Below are 12,344 nucleotides of genomic sequence, written 5' to 3'. Positions count from 1 at the left end.
AAATAGTTTAGTACATTAAAATCACATTTACATTTTTATCAGTCCATCACTATCTATGAATAAACATCAGTTGTGCATTAAAAAGTTAAACACAGAAAAATCTTGCAAACGTTAGTGCATATGCTTTGCTGTACAGCTGTCTGCAATGTCAAGGCAACAATATACATTCTGTTAACACTGCACTGTCTGCCCCCTAAACATATCCTTACATTTACGACTTGCACTTGAAAATAACTTAGAACTTTTACAATATCACTTGATATATACAGCAGACACTTCTTGATGGTTCCAGTGCTTGCTTTTATCCTCTTCTTCAGTTAGCATTCAGCATTGTACATGCCCATTATGCATGCCATGAGGCAGTGCAACAACAAAACAAGTGGCCTCATCCATCTGCTATTTCACCTCCTAGCCTCTACAAAATATCTACATATAGATCAAGAAAAGCAATGAAGATCTGTAGCTCACTGCTCACATGTCTACATTTGTCCTATTTACAGCATATCCATCAGTCTAGGCTGGATGGAGAGACCTACACATACAGTGGAATGGAGGAAAGGTTCTCTTGACCCTTCAAAGAGGGTTCCCTTCATAGGTCAACTAATATGGTAAGAACCTGTTTTATTTATCATCAAAGGCATTACTTAATAAGCTCTGTGTTTAATTGAATTCTAACCTGTAAAACCACTTAGGTAGAAGGTGACACAAAATCAAGGCAGAGCACCTAACTAGATGGCTCAGCTCTTGGAGGAGTTTAGACTTTCAAGGGGGGTACAATGCAGTCTTGTCCCATCTCCTCTCATGTTTATGCTCTGCTTGGAGTCACTGACAGTTAAGATCAGAATTCATGGACGCAGTGGCAATGCTTGGGGGTAAAAACAGATTAAGGCTGGTCTTTCTACAGATGAAATCTTATCGATGATGTCAAACCTTCAGATGGATGTTTCCTATTTGTTTAGGATTTTGGTGGACTCTCAGGCTATAAGATCAATTAGCTTAATGTTGATAAAACAAAGGCATTACAAAAAAGTAAGCACATGATCAGGATCAACTAGCCTCATAAATGGAATTGTGGAGTATCAGAATTTAAGATACTTAGGGATTTGGTTGTCCACTACATTAAGAGGAATCAATAAGAATATCATAAGACGATGTACTTGATAAAATTAGGTTGATCTTTCAATAGTGGAAAATGTTAACTTCAGAACTGATTCAGAGAATGGCGGCACTCCAATGGTACATATTACCAAAAGTACTGCATCTGAATTAAGCTTTTAAGTTACACCCAGATAAAAGTTATCTAATAACTGAGAGGATGTACGTGTGAATTTCTAAGGTATCGAACAAACCAACGGTAGCATAGGAAAGAGTCCTGTTACCAAGAGGAGGAGGAGGAGGAGTGGCAGTCCCAGATTTTTCTCAGTATATTAAAGCCATACAGGTAGTCACCTATATAAAATGCTAAATGAGTCTGTCTCTGAATGGAAGGTAAAGCTACTGGTGAGGTTCCTCATTTTGTATGATATGAACTTGGAGTTATTTGGGGGGGGGTATAGAATGAAATTAGTCAATCCCATATTGCAGATACTAAAAACTGAGCTTTTCATGTTGTACACTAACAAAAATTTGAAAGAATGGGGGCCAAATACTCTGCCCCCTGGAATATTAAAGCAGAACAGAAATCATAATACAGCATTACAAAATTGGAGCATGACAGGATATGGACAGACAGTGCAGGATAGAAGAACGATGACTATGGGTGAACAGCAAGCAAGATTTCAGCTACTTCTAGAAGATATTTTTGAGTACAATGCTATAAGGCAATAGTGTAAGGATTCAAACTGGTTTAAAATATTAAAGGAAGTATGGCTAGAGCTGATCATGTCGGCTGTGATTAGACAGAGCCAGATAACGAGGAAAGAATTGATTTTTAGAGCCTGTGCATCTTTGGGGTAGTGAACGAAGTTGGTGCTTTAAAGTCTTAAGGTTACAGGAGGAAAAGATAACTAAAGGGAAGAGAAAAATAGAACTGGACTATGGTGTGTATAATTTAAAAGCAGGCTACAAAGTCAAGCAAGTTTAGTACTTTCAGGTAGAAATGCCAGTACTCATATTTTTAAATGCTGGTGAGACTAGCTGGAATGTTTCCAAGGGTAGGAGATGCAAGTTGAAGGTGTGTAACAGGTCTGAGAGGTGGCTGGATGCATATTTTCTGGATGTTCCTTAAATTACACGTTTTTATGGCAGGACCTTTAAACTCTTGTGGCAGAGGTCCTGGGATAAGACAATCAAACTACTATAGATATCTTCCATTGGAGGTTATTTGAGAGATAAGATCTGCCCATGGACAAGGCAACCCTTTTGTTGATTATAATGATACTGGCAAAGTGAATCCACCATGACAGCAGACCCTGGAAGAGTTGACAGACGATGAGGACAGAATGGTGAAGGTAGGGTGTAGAAAAAAAATATTTTAATATACGTTTGCCATGCATGCAGTATATGCATAGCAGGAGCAATCCTGGGATGCTGAAAAGGTGGATCAGAGTTTTCTAGTGAATAGTCATTATGGAGATGCTAAGATGGTATTGCCTCCTCCAGTAAGTCCCCTACACATTCCATACTCCGTGTTCCCACAGGTAGCTAGTTTCTACTGTATTTTTTCATTCTCTATTTACCCTTCCTTTTGGGGGGAATATACTGACAGACTGCCCTAATGATCCAGCCAAGGATTACAGAGGCTTAAGACTGAGTGATGTTCATTACGGTAACACCCAAAATGGAGTTTAACTGATTTAAGATAACTGTGATAATGGTTATGGGCTGATCCCTGTGTGGACATTTCTGCTGCTGTTCTCCAGTTGTTAATATTATTATGATGATGATGATTATATAGTTATTGTAATGGAAAGTGCTAAATTACTATGAATAAGCATGTGCATTTAAAAATAAATAAATAAAAAGAACACTTAAGTAGAAGGTTTGACTTTATGGGCACAACCAAGAAGGATGACTGGGAAAGGAACACTATGAAATCAAAGACCAAGTCTACCAGAGGCGGACCAAATAAGCACTGAAGGCAGCTACTTCACAAAGGAGTGAAGTAAACCTCAACCTGGACAAGGAGGCAAAATGCTCACTGACAAAGTGATTGAAATTTCACACTCTATAAGAGATGAGGGGCATCACCAAGCTCCTACTCTTGGGTCCTGGCAAATGAGGAGCCAAGTTATTGCAGGCAGCATTTAACACATCCTCCAAGTTTGGCTTAACAGCAGGAATTGGTGTAGCATATCATATCTTATCTTCTGTGTTTAGGGGGAACATCCATTTGTCCCCCAAAAATACATTAGTCACTGACTTCCAAGATGGCTGCACATTGATCAACAGCTTAGCTTCACTCAGTGTGAAAACAAAAACTGACAGACAACAACCAGTGACGGTGTAAGCCTGAGTAAAATTCAATTACTGGCAGTAAGTACACTGCCAGGATACTTGCAAAGAAGAAACTAAGACAGCATGAAAGAAAATCAACTAAAAAAGGTTTAGAGAAAACACTTGACTGGGAAAATTCCTGCAACTATTCAGCAAAAAAGCAGTTCAATTTCCAGCTTTGGTGCAAGACAGGCTTCCAGTAACCCTGAGGAAAAAATAAGTCAGATGTACTCAGAGATGATTAAAATAAAAAAAAAAACACCGAAAGAGTACAACAGCACAAATAAAAAAGGCTAAAAAAATGGAAGTAGCTTTAAACAGTTATTCAGATGAGCTGATAAAACTGTAAAAATTAGAGGTCAAAACGAAGAAAAGCCTGGCTGAGTATTAGACTGCTCAAGAAGAGATGTTTAAAAACGGCAGAATTAGAGGACAGAACATGTAGGGAAATTTGAGACTATGTACCAGAAAATCTAGAAGGAAGAGACTATATTAACTTTATGAAGGCACAAATTAGCAACTGGACTGGTATTCCACGGCAGGACGTTTGTTGATTTTGTTAAACTTGTGAGGAACTGTAAAGCATTTGCCTCACTTCATGTCATTAATGTTTGGAAGAACTCCAAGGGGAAGGGAAGAGTAAGGGAAAAAGCTAACTGTAATTAAAACATTTCCTTTTTTATGAAACTTTTCATAATACATATTGCATATTTTATAATAAAGTATTTGAGTTGACCTTGAACGTGTTAAATTATTAACATAATCAGATGCCTTTTTCTTTTCTTTTTCGTCTCTTTCTTTCTTCTTTCTATTTGGTACTAAGAAATGTAGGCATTACACTGCAAAAAGAGAAGAAAAGCTACACAAAAGCATGTTTAAGTTAATCAATTGGTATCTTGGGTTACTGAGGTGAGGGGTAAAAGTACACAGATCATAAAATATGTAGAGCTGATATGTTTTCTCTTGGGTTCAGGCACCTAGGTAGCAACACATTTCCTTGTACATTTGGTTGGGGACACATGCCTGAAGTGACATTCAGCTGCAGAGAAATATGGCTGTTGCGAATTCCCTGTGGGCATAGAGAAGAATGTGATGCCATGCCCACAACTTCAATAACCAAATGCATGAGAGGAAAATAATGTCCATGGCCCCCCAAGCCAACATGAGACAGCAGAAAGTATGGCAGGCATCAGCAGCAGGCTGGCCATTGGGCATGTCAGTGGTAGTACAAATGCAGTGCACAATGGGCACTGCCTTTATAAATGTTATGTGTGGACAACTATCCCCTTCACAGTATATAAGAAACATTACTTAAAATGCATACTGGTCTTAATGGGGATTGTTTCTTTTTTAAATACATCATATTGCACTTATTGGCACTAAACTTCAGTTCAATAGAATAGGTCCAGCTTCTTATTTTACGCATATAACTCTTTAATGCATCATAATCAATATAATTTGTAACAATGATACCAATTATATTACTGTCTGCATATTTGTTAACCCAACAGTGACTGATGGAATGGAAGCAAGAACTATGATAAACAGTATTGGACCTAGTACTGATCCATGAGGCCCTCCCATACTAACTGATAAATATTCAAGTTTGTCACCATTAATCATAACTGCCTGTGTTCTACTCCCTCAACCATCCCATTACTCACCTTACAATTTAGGGATGTATTTGTGTTTTGGTTAAAGCTTGGTCGATTGCATTAAATGGTAGTGTCAAAACTCTTTGCTAAATCCAGATAAATTAGCACTGTTGGTAAGTAAATCAAGGGCCACAGTTTTCTGACTGTAAAATTCAACACTGGATCTATCAACCTTTCATAAATCCATGCTGATGAATGTCCACTGAATCTACTGAAGTTTTATTATCTAGCAACTCCGTAAGACATCTCTTGAAACACTAAACTAGTACTGATGCTAGGAATATAGGTCTGTAATTCCTCATATTATTCTTTTGACCTTTTTTATAAATTGAGACTTATATTAGAAATGTTCACATATTAGACACTAATTCTGAGTTTAACAGATTAAATATATTTGTCAGTACAGGAACTTGAGAGTTTTTCAGATTATGTATCACAACTGAAGGAATAACATCAGGTCCCATCAATGTTTTTTTTCTTAGTGTTGTTTATCACCTTTGTAGAATATGAATGGCCAAAGTATGTGCTTAAGGAAATTGAGTATGTGACAATCTGTATGCATTGAGATGAACTTTGTACTGCGAACTCTGAGTAAACTGTGAACAGGGGTGTAGCTAGGATTTTCAAATTTGTACTCACAGCTCTCAGACTGCTACCCCCCTCCCCAGCCAAGCTACGGCCATTCTCGTAATTCACGGTTCGCTCTTTTAGTGTTGATGAAGAGGCATTCGCTGTAATGCCTCTTCAGTAATATAATATAGATTCACTGAAACTCGGTTCCTTGAATTGAAAACGAACCTGAAAGAAAGTTCTTTGAAAAAATGCAGCATGGTAGTTGGGGTAGAGGATTCATGCTTTTGTTTTCTGTAACTAAGGTACAGGTTTTGAGCTCAAGTAAATTACTAACCACCTGCTACCCCTAACTAGGGTGTTTCATTCACACACACACCCCTCCCTACCTCTTAGCGCAAGAAATATGGACAAAGCCCTAAACAGGGACAGGTATTAAATAATGCTCTCGTGAACTTAGAAAGTTGCTAGAATAACAGGTTTTGTGCTAGTATGAGAAAGTTGCTAGAATAACCGGATTTGTGCTAGTATGAATTTTTCTAAAGGACATGAAGTCTAAAACTCAAATGTCTGTCATTATTTAGCAACTTCAGCCTTCAATGATTTTCTAGAATATCACAAAATTTATGAGGAACAAACAAAAAATATGGGGCAAAAATCTGGACATTCTGCAAAATTTGGACAGTTGAGAGGTATGCTACCTACCTACCTCTCTCTCTCTCTCTCTCACACACACACACACACACACACACACACACACACACACACACACACACACACACACACACACACACACCAAATACCTCTCACCTCTTAGACCAACAAACCCATAAATAAAACTGAGGCAAAGGCCCAAAAATAAGGAATTTTTTTTTTAAATATTGCTCTTATAAGCTTAGAAATATAATAGAATAGTAGCAGGTCTTGCATTAGTACAAATTTTCTGAAAGGTATGAAATCTGAAACTCAAATGTCTGCCATTATTTTCTAACTTCAGTATTTAATGATTTGCCACTAATTTGCCAGAAAACTGCAATTTTATGAAAAACGGACCAAAAATGTGATGCAAAAATATAAAATTGCCAGACAATACAGCTGGGAACCTGTCAAAGAAGGGACACCATTTTAATAAGAGCACTGTTAACTTGAGCAGCTGACAAAATTAGAGAATCTACATGCATTTCTGAAATAAAAGTAATGTATAACTCTGATCATTACAGTTATTTATAACTGTAAACCCTCCACATTTTCTTCCAAAATTGCTATTTTGCTGAGGGATTATTAGGGGGAGAGCAACATTTTGAGCCAAAATTGGGGACAGTTGAGAGGTTTGGATATTCCTAATTCTATAAAGCGATTTATTTGCACATACCTCTCAAACTCTTAATGCAGGAAATCTGGACAAGGTCAAATATATTGGGGGAACATACAAACAGTACTAAAACTGATCTTGTATAAACTTAAGACAGTTGACAGAATAACAGGTCTTGCTTTAGCATGCATTTTTTGAAGATTATGACGTCTGAAACTTCGTCTGTCATTATTTAATGACTTCATTCCTAAATGATTTCCCAGAGAAGATTTATTTTGCATTTTACAGCACGAACACCAATAAATATCTGCTAAACAAAGCAATGCAGTCTCACAATGCAACCAGACTTAGCATTAAAACTTCTCTGCCCTTGAAACTCACATTCACTGAAACAGCATTGAAACCCACATTCAAAGAAAATACATTTTGCCAGTGGCAGATAAAGATTAACTTTGGGCTGTTTTCAAATCATAGGCCCCTTGCACATGAAACATACACGTGCTCTTTGATACACCTTCCTGACTGTATTAAATTATATTCCTTGTACAATACAGTATAGTTGTTAGCATTTTAAATTTATTGTTTTTGAACATTTTTCCAGTAAACAATGAAACAAAATGCATGTACCAATAATGACAAAACAGCCCAATTCAGAACATTTCCATCATAAAAGTCTACTCAAACTTCTACAGTCCAACAGTATCAGTAAATATGCACAATCTCTGAACTAGTAAAAGCCATCTACATAATTCCACATTAAATAAATCTGTAACTAATGAAGAGGTTGCTGCTAGCAAACAACTTTATATTTCATTGTTTCATCTACAAATAAAGTGTCTGTTGCCCTTGAGGAATAAATTGCCTATGTTGCATTAAAAAAAATGATACGCTAGTAATATTGCAACAGGGAATGGATGGCAAACTGATAACAGGTTCATAGTTACTACTAGATATCTTCGCCAAAAAGGACTACAGCATCCACCCCCCCCCCTTTACAACACAGTACAGTATCAGCAATGCATCTACCTACTGTGGGAGAAGAACCCATAGCCTTCTGCATCAAAAGCAAGTACACTACCTGTTGTGCCATTAACAATACAAGCAGACTCAGCATAAGCAGCATTAAACTTTAGTTCCCCTGCAGCTCTCAGCTCCTTGTAAAATGTACTCGACACTTAGTTGTATCTCTAAACTTTGCAGCACAAGAAATCTGGAAAAAGGCAACATTTATTGTGGGGGGGGGGGGGGCAAAAGCCCAAAAACCAGGGACACAATAAACATTGCTTGTATAATTTTGAAAAGTTGCTAGAATAAAATGCTGTGTTACCACCATGCACGTCTTGAACCCAGAACCATATGCACTACAGTCAGTGCAACATACCACTATGCTAAATCAGCAGTTTGAAAAATAGGAAGACTGAAACTTAATGGCTATCATTTAGATAGCTCTCAACCTCTTAGCACAGAAAACCTGGACAAACAAAGCCAATAATGAGGGAATACAAATTCAGTTCTCACTTCACACCTTAGCAAAAAAACCTGGACAAACAACAAAAACAATAATGGGGGAAATGCAACTTCAGTTCTCACTTCTCACCATAGCTCACAACTGTTAGAAAAAAAAATCTGAACAAAGTTCAGAAATGGTGGTGGTTAGGGACTTTACGCTCTTTTTACACTAAGGCAAAGGTACAGGGTTTGAGCCTAAACACCTATAGCCAAGCAGGTGTATTATGTGGGACAAACACACACATACACACATACACACACACACACACACACACACACACACACACACACACACACACACACAGACACAGACACAGACACACACACACAGACACACACACACACACACACACACAGACACACACACACAGACTCCTTACCTGATAATCCGTTCACATCACCCGATTGCCTTCACCACAATGATTCCATTCACCTGATTACCTTCACCACATGGATAATCCATTCGCAACTTCCATGCCCCTCCACTACAACCATTCAAGCTATCACTGCTATGTACATTTCCCACTCGCAGCCAGCCGGACATGACGTGAGGTGAGCTCAATTCTGACTGGCTGGTATGTAGCCATGTACTTCACCCTTAAAGGAGAACGCTGTTTTAAAAATACTTAAAGGAGTCAAGGAATCAACGCTGTTTAAAAAAGAAAAATATGTAATTCCTTTAATTAAAAAAGCTACCCCCTCTTCTAAAGAAGTTGTACTGAAATCAGTACAGTGCGTATGCCTCCCGACGTCCCTGACTGTGAATAGTGGAAAAGCACTGAAAAACAGGAGCCTGCTTGAAAGCAGGAAATGTGCCTTATATGGAAGTGCATCCAATTTTCTTTCTCTGCCTAGAGATGTAGTAATGTGAAATTCTTTAAGCTTACAGGTAAACCACTGATTGGTTAATTGTCTTTTGTACTAATTTAATTGGTCTAGTTTATAGTTTTGTACTGTCAGCAGTATCACCAGCATATAAGCTTATGCATTCCTTTGTTCGGGAAGTCTCCCTGGTACTTTCCATGTGGCTCCCACACATGTGTAATAAATACCACTGAAAGAGAGGAAGAAGTGTCTTGTCTTCATTTAAGGTAAAATGTTAAATTCAACAATTGGTGCCGTTTACTCGGATCTGAATGGACAACAGCTGCGGCAGTTGGGGATTGAACGAAATACTGCCAGTAAAAGGGCCCATCACAGAATTTTCTGTTCTGGCAGTGTTTCTTTCATTTCCTGTACTTGCCTGCTTTACAATTTGGTATCGATAATTTTATAGAAATGTAATAATTCCTCTCATTCAGTTGTTTTGAGGTAAGTGGCATGCATTTCTTTTCTGCTATTGATTGTGCAGTATAAGAGTGGGTTAAAACGAAAAACTGGCGACATAAGAGTAAAAGGAGATACGAGAGTGGGGAAAACGATGTTTACAAAACGTCGCAGCTACATCTGTAGAATACAGTATAGCTTATTGTGTGAAAATGGGAGCGAGTGTGGGAACCATAAAAGAGCCAGAAAGAGATACACCAGCTGGTTATATGTGTCCTGGGACAGTTGTATGTGAAGTCAGTGGGTCACCCTCACTGAGGGTGATGGTAAAAGTACAGTTTTGTACCTACCATAAATGTAGATGTTCGAGTGCTAATACAGCTGCAGTAATCACAGATGGGTTTTCAGCCGTCAGGCGGTCCCTCGGTCGGACGAATTCCAAAGTCTTGGTCCGGCGTCGGTTGTCGTCGCTTACTCTTCTGACGTCAGAAAGGCCAGAGTATATAAGACACAGCCGACGCCATGTTCTTCAGTCTTTCTTGCCCCAGATGTCAGGTGCCCCCAAAAGGAAGGCAATACATAAGTAAAGCTTATCCACATATGCAAGCAATGCAATGTAATGCAAAATCAGTGTAAGCAAGCAAATAAAACATAACAGGATAACCCAGTCAGGAGGTATGAAGAGGTTGTTAGGCCCCATGCCCTTACCAAGAGGGGAAGGAGGGAGGGAAACCTGTACTGCAGCTGTATTAGCACTCGAACATCTACATTTATGGTAGGTACAAAACTGTACTATGTTCATCGTGCATACAGCTGCAGTAATCACAGATGGGTAGAGTCCCAAAGCTATGCATAGGGTGGTAGGTACTATGAGGAACTGGGTTGAGCCAGAATGCCCTGCAAAACAGCAGTGGCAAAGCCTGCTCTTGTTCTGGAATATAAGGGCAGGTGGTAGTGTTTTGTGAAGGTATGTACAGAACTCCAAGTGGCTGCCTCCAAAATATCCTTAGTAGGCACACCTCTGAGGAAGGCTGTAGAGGTGGCTGTGACCCTGGTGGAGTGAGATCTGATACCAGTAGGGACAGTTTTCCCATGATAGGAGTAACAAAATCGTATGCAGTGGCCAATCCACTTGGAAATGGTCTGTTTGGTAACTGGTTTCCCTTGAGCCCCTACGGCATAGGACACAAGACGTTGTTCTGATTTCCTGAAGGACTTTGTTCTGTCCAAATAGTAACGTAGCTGCCTATGGATGTCTAAAGAGTGAAGTAACCTTTCCCCTTTGTTTTGAGGGTTAGGATAAAAGGTAGGTAGGTGTATGGCTTGGTTTAAGGCTACCCTGGATACCACTTTTGGCATAAAAGATGGATTAGTACGAAGGGAAACCCTATCCTGATGGAAGATGAGGAAGGGCTGCACCGCCATGAGGGCCTGTAGTTCAGAAACCCTACGAGCTGAAGTGATGGCCAGAAGGAAAGCTGTTTTCCAGGACAAATATTGCAGATCTGTTGAGGCAGCAGGTTCAAAGGGAGGCAATGTTAATTTTTCTAGTATGTAATTAAGGTCCCAGGCTGGTATTGGTTGCTTCCTTGGAGGTCTTATATTCTTAGCCCCTCTGAGGAACTGCTGTAAGAGTGGGTGAGAGAATAAAGGAGGATCCGTGTTGAATTCTGCAGAAATGGCTGAGGCGTGTATTTTAATGGAAGAAAATGAAAGTCCACTGTTCAGCAGTTCAGCTAGGTACTGTAAAACCTGAGGCAAGTTCAATTTTCTAGGGTCCTGTCCTCTTTTCTCATTCCAACAGCAAAACCGCTTCCATTTTGCGGAGTAAGCTTTTCTAGTAGATGGTCTTCTGGCTTCCAAAATGACATCCTGCACCTCCTTGGAGAGTAGAGTCTGATGTGGTGTTAAGGAATTTTCCATGCAGCGAGGTTGAGTGTTTTCAGCTGACTGTGAAGGGTTTTGTAGCTGTTCTGCGTCAGCAGAAGAGGTATTAGAGGCAGGGACCAGGGAGGAGTATGTGTTAGGCTCCTCAGGAGTGGATACCAGTGTTGCCTTGGCCAGTCTGGAGCAATCAGTATCATCCTCGGTTTGTCTGTTCTTGCTTTCAAAAGCACCTTGGGCAGAAGAGGCAGAGGTGGGAATGCATAAACTGTCCATGTTGTCCCACTGAATGAAAGGGCGTCCACTTTCCAGGCCTTTGGATGGAAGGTCCTTGAACAAAACTTTTCCAATTGATGGTTCCTGTGGGAGGCAAAAAGATCTATGTCTGGCCTCCCCCACGCTTGGATTATCTCCGTAAACACCTGTGGATGTAGCTTCCATTCGTGTGGATCTGTCATATTCCTGCTCAGAGTGTCTGCCAGAGTGTTTTCGAGTCCTGGCAAGTACTGTGCTTGAAGTTCGATTTGTCTTTCCAGAGCCAAGTTCCAAAGAGTCATGGCTAGTCTGCACAAGGGGTATGAGTGTGTTCCTCCTTGTTTGTTTATGTACCACATTACTGTGGTGTTGTCTGTTCTTATCAGTAATTGTCCTGGATGCAGGAAATCCTTGAAAGCTGTAATTGCATTTATTACTGCTAGCATTTCTTTTTGATT

General features: G+C 39.5%; 1 protein-coding gene across 1 annotated transcript in view; it reads right to left on the bottom strand.

The window, feature by feature from the left end:
* The window catches only part of XPNPEP1 (X-prolyl aminopeptidase 1), a 1,046,907-nt gene that overhangs the window by 146,769 nt on the left and 887,794 nt on the right, over positions 1-12,344 (bottom strand). The gene's annotated exons all lie outside the window — the stretch shown is intronic.

This window comes from Protopterus annectens, chromosome 14.part0 (assembly GCF_019279795.1).
Source record: "Protopterus annectens isolate FY-2018-M chromosome 14.part0, PAN1.0, whole genome shotgun sequence".
In the NCBI taxonomy this organism is placed as follows: domain Eukaryota; kingdom Metazoa; phylum Chordata; order Ceratodontiformes; family Protopteridae; genus Protopterus; species Protopterus annectens.
The sequence above is the reverse complement of the archived record's forward strand: the minus strand, read 5'-3'. Positions and strand labels throughout refer to the sequence as shown.